The sequence below is a fragment of the Podarcis filfolensis genome, assembly GCF_964270895.1.
Source record: "Podarcis filfolensis genome assembly, chromosome: 12".
Lineage (NCBI taxonomy): Eukaryota > Metazoa > Chordata > Lepidosauria > Squamata > Lacertidae > Podarcis > Podarcis filfolensis.
Genome location: NC_139614.1, coordinates 37,898,013 through 37,910,830, shown reverse-complemented (window position 1 = coordinate 37,910,830; position 12,818 = coordinate 37,898,013). Strand labels below are relative to the sequence as shown.

The 12,818-nt window shown below is 43.4% G+C and overlaps 1 protein-coding gene across 2 annotated transcripts in view; it reads right to left on the bottom strand.

The window, feature by feature from the left end:
- The window catches only part of MYO3A (myosin IIIA), a 103,294-nt gene that overhangs the window by 69,021 nt on the left and 21,455 nt on the right, over positions 1–12,818 (bottom strand). The gene's annotated exons all lie outside the window — the stretch shown is intronic.

Sequence of the window (12,818 nt, the reverse complement as noted above, 5' to 3'; positions counted from 1 at the left end):
GTCCCCTCAGAAAAAAAAGCACTGGCGTTACTCTTTTAAAGCCAGCACCAGGAGTGAAAGAAAAAGCAAACCTCAGCTACATTAATAGTTTGTGCATTCATTTCATTTCATCCTCAGGAAACATCTGAATTGCATGCATCCTTCTGCTAAAAGCACAATTAGTCGTAAAAAAATAAAAATAAAAAAGCCAAGATGCATGAAAACTGCACTGAGCAAGGCTGCTCAATGACTCCTAGCACATTTCTGCTAGGATGCAATGACAGGCTGAAACACATCTAAATGTGTACACCATTGAAAATCCGCTCACATGGAACACAAACTGTTGTTAAGACCTACACTCTAACCTGCACAAATGGTTTTAAAACTTTTGACTTTCAGGGGATTTGTGCCCCATTGATTTCTCACGCAATAACACAAATAAACCTAGTTTAACGGCTTAAAACCAAACAGGAGAGAGACCGATGCGTAAACAAGAGAAATAAAAATAGTAGCCTGCAAGGCTAAAAATATCTCCTTTCTACAAAGGTTTGCTACAATTAACTTACTCATGGCAGTTAAACCTATTTCTTGCTGCAGCCACCTTCCCAGAAAGGGTCACGAGGGACACAGAAACAGTCAAAGAACCAGCGTGGCTACTGCCATGCCTACACACTCCTATTTTTACCATTCTTAAGCTTCAGAGAAAAGTTTTCTAAGAATGTTGGAGCAGTGGCAAAGAAGGCAAGCAAGAGTTATTCAAACACCTCTGCTAGGAGACCAGCTGCTGCTTTTGCTTCTTCTCAAATGTCACCAAACATCAGGCTGCAAAGCAGAGGGAGAGAAGATGTTCCTCAGTCATAGAACCATAGAGTTGGAAGGGATCCTGAGCATCATCTAAGTCCAGCCCCTTGAAATGCAGGAAGATGCAGCTGTCCCATACGGGGATCGGACCTGCAGCCTTGGCACTATGAGCACCACACTGTAACCAACTGAGCTATCCAGGCATCACTGTGCAGCCACCATTCCATCAGGCTACCTGAACTGATCCCCTCCCAGGTGGTTGTTATAAGAACTGTCACTTTAAGAAACTGGGGCCACAACTTCTCCCCTCCCCCCATACTTTCTTGGTTGTGTCTTTTAGATTGTACATGCCTGAGGACATTGTGGTGGTGTGGTTAAGAGCGGTGGACTCATAATCTAGTGAACCGGGTTCGCGTTTCTGCTCTTCCACATGCAGCTGCTGGGTGACCTTGGGCTAGTCACACTTCTCTGAAGTCTCTCAGCCCCACTCAACTCACAGAGTGTTTGTTGTGGGGAATTCCCTCACACTTTAAATGTACAGTATTCAGATAAATACATAAATACATAATGAAAGATGCATAGCGTCATGGAACAGGGAGTGCCACATATGGGGAGTCACTACTAAAAAGTCCCTGTCACACAATCTTGGGAAGTTGGAGACTGTGCTCCATCTGAACTAATATCAGGCCGCAAACACACCATACATTTTAAAAAAGAATCCTGGGAACTGTCGTTTGTTAAGGGTGCTGGGAATTGTAGCTTTGTGAGGATTCTTTGGGGGAAATATTGTGCTTCAAAAGTATGGTGTGTCCGCAGCTAGTCATTCACATTTTGCAAGGGTTTCTTCCAGCTAGATCGCGTCCTCTCCCCATTGAACCTTCAACTATCAGCTGCCCTGCCAGGACAATCTTGATAATATTTCATATATTGCAATCATTTGTTGTGATTCTTAAAATGAATTTCAGTGTAACCTATAAGCTGCTTTGCCAGAATTTCTGCCTCGAAAGGTGGGATATAAAGGATTGTGATAAATAAACATAATTGGGAAAGGGGGAGATGCCATCTTTTCCTCGCCTGCTATAGATTGTGCTCCTGAATTAATTTCATTCACTTAGGCTTGGCAAAGGCAAAGACATGGACAATCATGCCCAAGAAGCAACTGAGTTATTTTTTATTATGCTTCTGTTGTCAAATTTGATCACCATAAATTGCCTTGCAGAGGAAAGGGCAAACATAAATCTAACATTAATTTGCAAGAGATGCTCAGTTGAAATCATGGCCCATTCAATTATTCTAAAGTGCCCCAAAAATATTGACAGTGCACGTGGATCTCTCTCTCTCTCTCTCTCTCTCTCTCTATATATATATATATATATGCAACACGATGCATGTTTTAAATCTGAATCATGAAAAGTGGCTTTCTGAAAGCTGACTTTTAAATTTATTAGCATTATTCTTAACCTTTCGCTCTTGGCAGCAAGCTGGCATTTCAGTCTGTGTCATCTGCTGAACAATATTTCCTTAAGCGCTTGCCTCTTGCAAAAGGATCGTGATGTTATGCCACACTTGGCTGTACTCTCTTTCAGCACCTTGTCAGCCAGTCAAGAATAAGGCCAGGCTTGCAAGTTTTCTAACAGCAGCTTTTCTGAGGGGAAGGCGGGGAAGAGAGGTCGACATTATTTTTGGAAGAAATCTAAAAATACAGCAGAGAAGCATATGGATCAAAACCACAGTGCAAATCTTTTGCAGATGAAAGGTTTCCCAGAGCTAGACAGTTATGCCAGACTGAGCAACAGAAACTTAATCCAGATAAAACCAAGGAGGTGCTGTGGGTTGTGAGCTTGACTGAGAACAGAGCCATCACTCCTGCAGTTGTACGTTGTTTGGGAAAATGGGTAACACTGATGCCTGGTATTACCACACAGCATCCTTGGATTCTCCTGAAGAAACAGGGCAGCTTTCATTACAATTAGATTTTCTAGAGTCATAGAATTGTAGAGTTGGAAGGGAAGCCAAGGGTCATCCAATCCAACCCTCTGCAATGCAGGAATCTCAACACGTGGTCACCCATCCAAATTGAAACCATACTGGACCCTGCTTAGCTTTGCAAAGGTGTCAGTGGTTTTATTGCATGAACGATATATGATATACGATATACAATATCTTTATTGTCATTGTCCCATACAGAACAATGAAATTGAAAAACTACATAAAACATTCAAAACCCCCTAAAAACTCTGAAACCCCATTTTAAAACACACTATACTATACTATACTATAAAAACCCCTAAAAACTCTGAAACCCCATTTTAAAATACACTATACTATACTATAGAATACACTATACTAAAAAATACACTATACTATAGAGACCCCTTATGCTGCGTTTAGAACCAGAATTGCATTTGCGTAGAAACTGTTTCTCAGGCGGCTGGACCTGGCCTTTATAACCCTATACCTTCTTCCAGAAGACAGAAGCTGAAAGAGATCATTTCCGGGGTGCGTACTATCCTGCGCTATCTCTGCCGCTTTCTTATGGCAGCTGGCAGCATAGATTTGATCTAAGGTGGGAAGAGTGCACCCAGTTATTCTCTCTGCAGTCTTTACAACCCTGTAAGAGTAAGTTGTTTTTGCTGCACCACTCCCCCAACTGCTCAACTTCCTTCCTATAGGCCGCCTCCCCCTCTCCAGTCATGATTAAACCAACCACCGTTGTATCATCTGCGAACTTAATGATCTTATTACTGGGGTATTTGGGGGCACAGTCAGCTGTATAGAGCGTATATAAAAGCGGGCAGCCAAACAATGTCCAACAAGGCCCTCTCTGTGATGGCACCAAAGCTGGGGAACTAGGGGAGCTAACCTTGTTTCACCCTTATTATCTTTGAGATGACAGACTGAGGTGGCTCCCTTCAGGTGGGTTGTGTGAGGCATTGCTACCCATCTTTACTATTAGATATGTAAAGCGCAGTCTTTTAAAAAGTCTAGTCTTTTTATTATTCCAAAGCAAACGTGTCCAGAATTGCCATGCCACACGCGATGGACAAATTATCTGGTGTGGCGCAACAACTACACAATGATCCCTGATTGGAATCAGCGAGGCAGGCAGTTTTATTTACCGATACATGAGACCATGACTAAAAGTAATCACGAAGCCCTTCTCTGACTCACGCCTAAACATCAGCTAGGGGGCACAGAGAAACGTCTTTTTCTTTTGGAACAATTTCAAGTGAAATTGCTTTAACTAATGGTTACGCCTTGCAGAATGATTCACACAAAGTTTACAGATAGTGAAAGCCAACAGCATTCTGAGTACAAAAGGATGCCAACACATTGCTTCAAGACAACAGAGGCTTTGTCAAACCTTTGGAAAGCTTTCCGAATGTCACTACAGGCAAGAATAACGTGACACTGGATTTAAGATTCATAGCAGAGATTACAGGAAATCAGAATTATAGAGCAGGGGTGCCCTTGGGAGTCTCCCTAGGCCTGTTCCTCTCCACAGACCTCTTGGCAGTCCTGTTCCACACCCTTGGGTGTTTTTGCTTGGCTGGAGTGTGTCCTTGGACTCTGATAATGCCTCTTGCTTGCCGGGATGCAGGGTGGAGATGTGTGATGTGTCTCATTTTTGCATGGCTGCACTGAGCCTACTGCACAAAGGAAGAGTCACATCCATTACTTTGCTCTCTTTTGCCACTGGGCTCACCAGTCACTGCCACACAGCTCCCAGAAGGTACCTCCACAAGGGAACATGACGCTTGACTCAAATAAAGGTTCCCTGCCCCTGTCATGGAGAGCACATTTGCATTACAACCCCTCTCCTCCAATAACATGCTTGAAAGCAGTTGTTTAAAGAAGTGTAGGCCTAATAGGGGTTCATGGCAGGACTTGGCTGGCACACCTCACTCTGGGTCATGCAGACAGCACAGTCTATACTGGCTCTGCTAAACTCTCCTTTTGCTGGGCAGTCAGATTGTTTTGTGTGGGGATGAAAATTAGAAACGTGGGATGAAAATGGAATGTGCACATCTAATAACTGAAGAAGAAATCTGAAGGATTTCCCAAAACCATAATATGGCATAGAAGGTGTCAGGAATGAGCCAGCTCCAAGTATAACTTTGTATCCAGCTGCTGAATACAGTCAGGAACAGAGAGGTTTGGAGTCGACGCTGGCTGGGCAGAGCACACAGCTGCCAGAGTCGACTCCCCCTGATCTTGGACGACCGGTTGCCAAAGGAACAACTGAGAGCAGGCTGGCACACAGCCAAAGCTCTCAGGAAGCTCAAAAAGGCGCAAACAACAACAGAGACAGTTTTTTAGAACAAGGAAGAGGCTGTAGCTGACACAATAAGTCTGAGGCGGCAGCGAATAGTGGGGCTGCTAGACAGGAAGCAAAATAAGAGACGAAAGGGTTGGAAGTTCAATATCTTCTGTTGACACCAGTAGGAGTCTTCAGAAGGGGCATCTTGAGTGATAATAATGGCGGCTTGGCTAGAGCTGTCCAGAGCTATCTGTTCATTTTTGCAATGAATCCTCCTTTTTAATTACCTACGCTTACCGTGTTATCAAGCCAGGAACCTAGACTCCTGACAGAAGGGCATCTCAATTTATTTAAGTTCCCCCACTGACACCTTACGCACACCCACACCCCTGTCAAAAACCACAAATCCAATACAGCAAGTGAGGGAATGACCTAGCATCAAGAACGCTTCTGAGATGACCGACACAGTAATCATACAAGTGACTCTGCCCATTTGCTGGGCAGGGTGCACATTGGTATGAATCTGACGTACAACTGGCCTGCAGCATGTTGCAGATCCCAGAATTTATACCAAGGCAAGCGTCTGACTTAAAAAACCAATCTGCAGGTCTGCACCAGCACAAACAGCTGAATACATCTGCATTATCTGCACAATGGTTTTCCATGGAGTCGTGTCAGCAATGCTCCAGATATACCCAGAGGACAGAGTGAGGCATTGGGACAATAAAACAAATCAGGATAGGTGAAGCAAGCGACTTATGGCATATGTCACATGAGAAGATGAACAAACCACATGTTCACGAATCATCTGGAGTTGAAAGAATAGTCACAGTAAGCCTTAGAGGTGATGGTTCAAATAGACAAGGAGTGTAAAAGCAACTCCTTGCCCCCTGAGCCATGCTTCCAAAGAGGACACCAGTCCACCTGAATGTTTTCCCAGGCCTTTGAGCAGAGGAATCCCACCTGGAGGCAGGGGAGAGAGATTCCAAGCAGGAGGCAGTGGCGTAGCGTGGGGGTGCAGGGGGGGCCGGCCGCACCGGGCGCAACATCTGGGGTTAGGGCAAATCCACGGGTTAGGGGGCGCAAATTACTTGCCTTGCCCCGGGTGCTGACAACCCACGCTACACCACTGGCAGGAGGAACCACCCAATCCAAAGCTCTGCTGGACTCATGTTGGTGGAGAGGATATTTCTCCATTATTTTCTTCTTCTGTCAGCCTATTGCTTTTGGAGGGAGGGTGGGATTTCACCTCCCATTGGTCCCAGAGCTGAGATACTTTCCCTCTCAGAAGAAGAAGAAGAAGAAGAAGAAGAAGAAGAAGAAGAAGAAGAAGAAGAAGAAGAGTTTGGATTTGATATCCCGCCTTTCACTCCCCTTCAGGAGTCTCAAAGCGGCTAACATTCTCCTTTCCCTTCCTCCCCCACAACAAACACTCTGTGAGGTGAGTGGGGCTGAGAGACTTCAAAGAAGTGTGACTGGCCCAAGGTCACCCAGCAGCTGCATGTGGAGGAGCGGAGACGCGAACCCGGTTCCCCAGATTACGAGACTACCGCTCTTAACCACTACACCACACATCTCTCACTCTGGAGATGTTAGGCAGAAATGGGAGGGCCTGGAATTTTAGGTGTGTTTTAGCACTGACATTGTCCTTTTACTAGCAACCATTGCCCTCTGTCCTTCCTTACATCTGGGCCCCCAAGAGGTGGGAAAAACGAAAGAAGATGGGCATGTTCGATTGAGCTAAACCTTTATATGAGTCTCCAGCTTTATATGAATTTGTCAGTAACCCACAGGGTTTGCCTAAGACATTTTGCTATCTGAGATGTTCCCTTGCCTGTTCTATGTACTGAAGTCAACTGGTCTGCTAACTGAATCTTATTTCAGCACTGGTGACAAGGACAGCGTCTTCCACCATACCTGACAGCAGCAGGCTAGCTTAGAGGGCAGCCTAGCCCACAAAGGACACCCACTGCTGCTGCTGCTGCCCACCCACGTGCAGCATCTGCTGCCTGAGGCTGCTGCCTCATTCTGCCTAATGGTAGGACCAGGTAGGACCTGACTCTTATACACCGCTTTGCTGCCATAACATCTAGATTGGCTCCAAGTTCCACAAGCAGCTTAGATAAATTGTTTCAGTTCAGCATTCCCCTGGTACTTGTGACACGCCAATGTCAAATATTCTAAATAAAAAGCCAATTATCTTCCCTCAGCTTCTCAGAGATGATTCATAGTGGAGTCTGAGCCTCTGGTTTAGTCACGCTGCTTGATGCTCCAAGCAAAGCTGTCCATTTCTGTTCTTTTGATTTGGTTCATTCTTTAATTCATACCCTCAACTTTACCTCATTGGATTACTGTAATTGTTTCCTGTTTGGTTTACCTGGGTCTTATCTCAACCGTTTCATTTCAGTGACAACTCAACTGAGTTACAGGCAAACCACGGTTTGGCCACCACCGTGATGGTGCCTCAAGCTCATATTTTCTTCTCTTCCCATGGCACTTTCAAGTTTCCTTTTGCACTACCTGGCTTGGATGGGCAACTGTTTTATTTAATTATTTACAGCATCTAAATTTTAACATGTATTAGTATTTTAACTTTTGTACGTTTTAAAGCAAGGTTGCATTTTTTCCTTGATTTTACTGTTTCATGTTTTCTAAGAGTTTGTTTCTTTACTATCAAATGGCATATAAATTGAATGAATGAATGAATGAATGAATAAAATACCCTGCTCTTTAGTCAAAAAAGACTCCCTGAGTGACTTACATACAATCAACTACATACAACCAGGATTTTATTATTATTTTTTAAGAGAAAGAGATGAAAGGTCAAGTTAAGCTTGTTGTTAAAGAAAAGAGCAGGCAATGTTTCTTCAAAAGCCACATGTGCTACTGGTTCAAACCTACTTTAGCTACAATCTGGCACTAGATGAGAGACAGAGCAAGTATTGCTGGCACCTGATGTTATTAGCACGGCTGTCTCATGAAACTCCTATAAGGTTTATTCAAACGAAGGAATTCTGACAGATTCAACTTCTCATACAGAGGTGGGGAAAGTTACACCTGCTGGAATTTCTTTTTCGACTCAACAAAGAGAAGGCTCAGGAGCCTTGCCTTCCAGTAGATTCACCGTATTTTTCGCTCCATAAGACGCACTTTTCCCCTCTTAAAAAGTAAGGGGGAATGTGTGTGCATCTTATGGAGCGAATGCAGGTGGGAGGCAGGCAGGAAAAGCCCCCAAGAGCTGCACACACGCTCCGTGGGGCTCTTGGGGGCTTTCCCCCGAGAATGGAGAAGGGAGCGTGGCTCTTGGGGGAGCCTTTGCCGTGCGCAGCCTCTCCTGGGCAGGGGATGAAGGCTCCCCTTGCCCGGGAGAGGCTGCACGCAGCTATCCCATAAGCCAGGACAGCAAGCGGGATCGCTGTACAGCAATCCTGCTTGCTGTCCTGGCTTCTGGGATTCAGAATATTTTTTTTCTTGTTTTCCTCTTCCAAAAACTAGGTGCGTCTTATGGTCTGGTGCGTCTTATAGAGCGAAAAATAAGGTGATCATCCTAGATATTACTGCAAGATATAGTACTGCAGTAAATTTGCTCATGTAGTAAATACACTTCGGGTTAAATACAATGACGGGTCATCATGGATGGAAAGCACATTCGCTCACACAGAATGGCACATTGTACTTCATTGATCCTCCCGCCATCCACTGTAGCTCCTCACATGCTATCTAAACTGAGGTTTGGGGAACACTGCAACAATATGGGATATAACATTTGTAGAATCATTATCTTGAGCATCCCCAGTGTGGGTAACTGCTAATAACTTGTCAAGCCACAGACCTAACAGATTAAATATGAGCTGAAAATATATCAACACAAGGAAAGAATTTTAGGTTATTGTCCCATTCAAAGATCCAGGTGCCTAAATATGTAGAGATAACTTTTGATTTCAATAAAATGTGTTGCAATAAAAAATATTCACTAGTCATTCTGAAAAGTCCTCCAGCAGTCGTTACAATCTCTATAAAACAATTCTTGCATTTCAAATCGCCTAAAATTAGCATAAGCATTCAAATTCATTTTTTTACAGCTGTCAACTTCATATTCCAAGTAGGGTCACCACAGTTACCTATCTATTTATAGCTCACTATTTGAACTTAATTAGCAATTAGTTATTTCCGTTCCCTACATACGTTAACTCTTTCCTGTAAATTGCAGACCTAAAGTACATTACACATGACACAACATGAAACTAAATGAAACAACCCAGTCAAATCAATTAATTAAAAAATTAAAAAATTAAAAAAACCCTCAAATCTAATTATTTGTGACTAGTGCTGCTTACATGCCACATGCCACGCCTTAAATAACACCAAAGTAAACTACGTCATAGTAAATTAATCAACAAGGTTTAAATGGATGAACACAATGTGAGGTCAAATTATGCAAAGCTTGCCTCAGTTTGTGAGGTGGGGAAGTGGGCATCACATCATGTAAACCCCATAACACACATGTGGTGTCATGAGTTATCCTACAGGGATGTGCCTAGGAATGCTTCAGGGTGGAACGTGAGGGCATATCCTGACCGGACCATGACAGAGAAGCATGAGGATGACTGAAAGACTACAGCAGGCTCCTAAATATGGGACTCACACAGTGCTTTTTTCTAAAAAAATGTTTATGGGTATTCTCATTTTTACTCAAGAAAATAACCATTTTATAGTTCAAATCGGGGAAAATAAATACAAGAGTACAAAGTACAAAAGCACAAAGAACATGCATTACCTCATGATGATGAAAAATAGTAATTTTCCTACTCATATTGAAATACTGCCCCTCAATGAGGCCAAACTTTCATCAGTAAACACCACACATCCACATTGCGCACTGTTTCACACATTAAATGCTCACTTCTGTCTGAGACTCTGGAAACACCAGGATAGGAAAGGAAGCCTCCATCAGAGGTGGTAACAACAAAACTGACCAATAACTGTGCTAGATTCCAACTCCTACTTCACACATTAAACGCTCACTTCCGTCTGAGACTCTGGAAACACCAGGATAGGAAAGGAAGCCTCCATCAGAGGTGGTAACAACAAAACTGACCAATAACTGTGCTAGATTCCAACTCCTACTTCACACATTAAACGCTCGCTTCTGTCTGAGACTCAGGAAACACCGTGACAGGAAATGAGGCTGCCATCGGGGGTAGCAACAGAACTGATGATTCACCGTGCTAGAGAAGAAACTAAAAAATTTAAAATTTTTAGTTTCTTCTCACGTTAGAATCACAAAATGTTTAGAAGCATGCATACCGCTGCGTGTCCCCATAAAAAAAGTACTGGACTCGAACATTACAGAAAATGTGTGCCCGAGAGCCTGCGGCAAAAGTAGGACATGCAGCATAAGTGGAAATAAGTAGAGTGGCTGAAATCTGGATCTTTACTACTGTGGCGCCATTGTCTGTAATGGCTGTACTAATCCAACAGTGTCTGGAATGACTGCTGGGGGGCGAAATAACATGACAGCCAAGAAAGAAATGTACAAAAGGTGCAGGCCGTTCACAAAGGCTAGCATCACTGCTGTGCAAAATAAATTGGCTTAGCAGAACAGGAAATATTATGTCCCACAATTCAGAAGTTCACAAGCCACAAAGGGAAGAAAAAGCCAGTTCTGTTATCAAAGGTCCATTAACCTGCCTATTATTGACAGCAGCTGTCATATGTGATGTCAAGCTGGCAGAGTACAAACCAACTAGTTGCAACAACAGAAAAAGAACCAGCAAAAGTCCAGTGGAAAAACAGCTGAACTTTGACCTGGGAGATCCGAGATAAAATCCCAAACTAGCCACAGATATACTGGGAGGCTAGTTCTTAAAGGCACAACCAGTGAAAGAGAAGCACATTTTGAGTTTGACGGATTTAAACAGAATTAAGGCTGTTCTTAGATCTTGTCCACTGAAATGCAGTGAAATTTACGAGCGTTTAACTTTGCTCATATTTATTTAATTGAAATATATTCCCTAACGATCTTATATCAGCTCAAACCACCAAACGACGAAAGAATTACAGTAATGTGAAACAAGTAAAACCACAACCAATCATGTCAATCCTAGGATGGACAACAAGGTCAGAAAAACCACATTTTCTTTTAAAAACCTCTGTATAGGTAAGAATGTCTCTTTCCTTTTAACAGCTACTACAGGTATTGAGCTCTGTCAGGGCTCCTGAGGCAGGTGTTTCCAAGTACAAATCATGTAAAATTAACCTTGGATATATTCTAAGGCAGGGATAGCCACCGTGATGCCCTTAAAATGTTATTGGAATATCCATCATACCCAACTCCCATTATTCCTGAATGATGGTCAAGCTGGGAGCCAGAGCACACCTGGAGGGCACCACATTGGCTATCTCTGTCCTAAGGTAAGTCCCTCTCATTCAACATTAATTCCCTAACTGTAAAATATCCATATTCATCCCAACTGGTAGGACCGGTGAGATAGTGTCTCTCCATGTTTTGCAATAGCCAAGCAGCCAAACGTAGGCTCCCCCGGCCTGTAAAGCAAGATGAGCGCTGCAACCCTAGAGTTGTTCGCGACTGGACTTAAATGTCAGGGGTCCCTTTATCTTAACCTATGTGTAAGTATTTATTGAAAATATCCATAGGTTTGGCTAGAATACTGAAGTTAATGGAAAAGTAGCTCTAGATGCAGTTACTAGACTAAGATTCTAAAAGAACCAAACTCATTCCAAACACTACATGAAATAAGAATCTGGTTTTAATTTAAGATAAGCCAATATCCACGCCACAAGCAAGATTTTAAGACTTCAAGCTTCTTACTCCTGGAAATTTATCTCAAAAATTTACAGCCTCCTATTCATGGTCAGCATGGGTGCTTCTGACCAATCAGCTTTAGTCTTTGTTCTTAATTCATTTTACAGTTGAATGAGGTGTTCCCTTTCTGTTGTGAATGGGACACTATCACACAGGGCTTGACCTAATTAGTACTGAGCGATATGGCCAACCTCATTAACATCAAGGCTGCATGAGTAGGCACAGTATCTTGAGAGGCAAGAGAATATTTTTCCAAACCTTACAGCAATCAGGACTTCCCAGCACACCCATGATTAGTGTTTTAAATAATCATATTTAGCATTTCTACAGCACTTTTGAATGTTCAGAGTGATCACATATTAGATAGAAACACACACACACAACTTGTTATCCTTATAATAACTATGAAAGATAAGTTAGTAATAAAGGTAAAGGGATCCCTGACCATTAGGTCCAGTCGTGGCCGACTCTGGGGTTGCGGCACTCATCTCGCTTTATTGGCCGAGGGAGCAGCCGTACAGCTTCCGGGTCATGTGGCCAGCATGACTAAGCTGCTTCTGGTGAACCAGAGCAGCGCATGGAAACGCCACTTACCTTCCCGCTGGAGCGGTACCTATTTATCTACTTGCACTGGCATGCTTTCAAACTGCTAGGTTGGCAGGAGCTGGGACAATGGGAGCTCACCCCATCGCGGGGATTCAAACCGCTGACCTTCTGATTGGCAAGTCCTAGGCTCTGTGGTTTAATCCACAGCGCCACCCAAGTTAGTAATATTACTTCCATTTTACAGATCTTGAGCTGAGATTGGCTTCCCTAAGGCCAAAACATGCATTCACATCAGAGGTGAGGTTTGAACTGAGGCCTTCCTGATCTGACATATTGGCCACAATCCTGTGCCCAGTTTCCTGGAGGTAAGCCCCACTGAAGTCAGTGGGGCTAACTTCTGAATGT